This window comes from Macrotis lagotis, chromosome 5 (assembly GCF_037893015.1).
Source record: "Macrotis lagotis isolate mMagLag1 chromosome 5, bilby.v1.9.chrom.fasta, whole genome shotgun sequence".
NCBI lineage: Eukaryota > Metazoa > Chordata > Mammalia > Peramelemorphia > Peramelidae > Macrotis > Macrotis lagotis.
Genome location: NC_133662.1, coordinates 229330878 through 229333185, shown reverse-complemented (window position 1 = coordinate 229333185; position 2308 = coordinate 229330878).

Below are 2308 nucleotides of genomic sequence, written 5' to 3'. Positions count from 1 at the left end.
CCTGAGAAGGGAGGCGCCGGCGCCTCGGGGGCGCATTCCCGGGGCCCCGGCGCCCCGGCGCCCGCCGAGGCCGACCGACGCTCCCCGAGGACCGGGCCAAGGGGACTACTTTAGCGCTGCTGACGCTTACGCGATCTCACGTACTACAAAGTCCCGGCAAGGGGCGGGGCCCGGGTCTTTTTTTTTTCCTCTTTTTATTCATTTTGGCGCCAAGAACGGGGGGGAAAAAAAGCGTGAGGAGAGAGACTCCTCCCGGGCCGCGGAGATCGCCGGGGAGCGTCTGCCCGGGCGCCGCCGAGCCGCGGCTCCTCCGCCGGCCCGGGGGCAAAGGGCGCCGCTGACGCCGGGGTCACGCGGTCGCGTCCGCCGGCCTCGGAGGTCACCCCGCGCCTTCCTGCGGAGCACGTGACCCCGCGCGGCGCTGCCCGGTGGTGCTGCCCTCCCGAGGCCTCCATGCCAGCGCCGAGGCGAGCCGGGGGCCGAGCCAGGCCTGAAGGGGCAGCCCGGGGGCGGGAGCCCCGGAGTTCGGGTCCGGCCAAGCTCCGAACCCCAGTGCCTTGCAGAAACCTGCAAAAAGGGGCACTTCCAGCCATCTTTAGAGTCGGATGAAGTAGTCACACAGCAGGCATGATGACTTCATTTATCCTCCCTGAATATGGCATTGATAGTAATGGAAACTAGTGCATATGGGGGGGGGGGGAATGATCTGTGCCCCTCCTCCCTTATTTTGAGTGTCCAAAGGCATAATCTGTGTCTTGGGTTATTATAGAAAACATGTAGTTTCCCGTTTGAAATGGATTTCTCATTACCTGGCTGTGTGGCCTTGGGCAAGCCACTGAACCCCGTTGCCTTGCAAAAAACCCTTAAAAAAACAATCTCAATTTCCATAGCTCCTTTGTGGTATGTTTAGGGAGTCTTACGCTTAAGTTTGCTCTAACCAAATTATGTTTTTTTAAATTTTATTTTTATTTAAGGCAATGTGCCCAAGGTCACAAAGCTAGGCAATTATTGTCTGAGCTCGGATTCGAACTCAGGTTCTCCTGCTGCTCTATCCACTTCACCACCTAACTTCCCCCAAATTATAAGGATATATAAATGGCAATCTTAAACTCCTTTCCCTTCTCCCCTCCAAGTGCCCTATAACCCCCCCCAACTCATTTGATATCAATACCTATTAAATGATACATTCACCTGGAAATGAAGTAATGGGGGAAAGGGGGCAGTAGGTGGCACAGCTTCTCTGGGCTGTTGTCCTCATCTGTACCGTGAGGGGATCCTACTAAATCCTGCTAAATTCAGGGTAAACTAGTGGATGGAAGAAAAACTGGAGCCAACCAAATGTCTTCTCTAAACTCCCCGAGTTTGTCATCCTTTTCCTCATCACCCACACAGACCACCACGTTTTGCATTTCCCTTCCACAAAAGAGGTAAGACTAAAATGAACAAAAAATTCTAAAAACACTGGGATGCTTCCCTATGAACAAAGTGAAGAAAACAAAGTTCAGGCATGGGATTAAACAGCTTTATTAGATGAATGTGAGGAAATGCTAGCTTAAATGGGCAGCTATGACTGGAGGAAAATGGACAACTCTCAAATAGAGTGTGGAGATGTGAAGAAGGTATTGATCATCACATCTGATGCCCTCAAGCTATCTGAACCATTAGAGCCAGCTGGGCTGGTAATTTCCAAAGGGGTTGAAGCTGAGGTCCTTCTGAGATGCAGGTCACCAAATGGGACTAAGAAGACACTAAGGACCTGCTCTCAACAATGTGGGATTGTCATAAACAGCAAAATAACATTTTTTAATACCTTAAGATTTGAGTGGTTTTTTTCTTAGTAGACTTTATGTCCCTAGCTGTGGGTCTTCAATTATGAACAAAGCTGAGGAAGAGAAGTCTTAATAAAATAGCTCCATTGAAGGGAGGGATGGGCCTCAATTATTTTAGAATTTGCTTAAATATTTTAATTTGACTCCATTTTTTAACATCTCTTGCCTCGGGATTTAAGTCTTCATCACTTATTTCTCTGGGAAGACACTGGGTTACTTTATTGTGTGAAATAGGCTTCACCTTTTTATAGCAGACAATCCCAAGTAAAAATCCCAGAAATTTCATTGATTGGAGAGAAAACCACCCCTGCTGAGTCAGAAAAGCTGGTAAACTCTATAAAGCTGAAAACAATAGGGCCAAGAATCAATTTACCATACCTTTCACTATTGTACTACCTTGACTCTGAGGCAGGTTGGTTTGTGCCTGCCCCCCAATCAGACTTGTTTTTTAAAACTAGTCTCAGGAGAGAAATAAATGT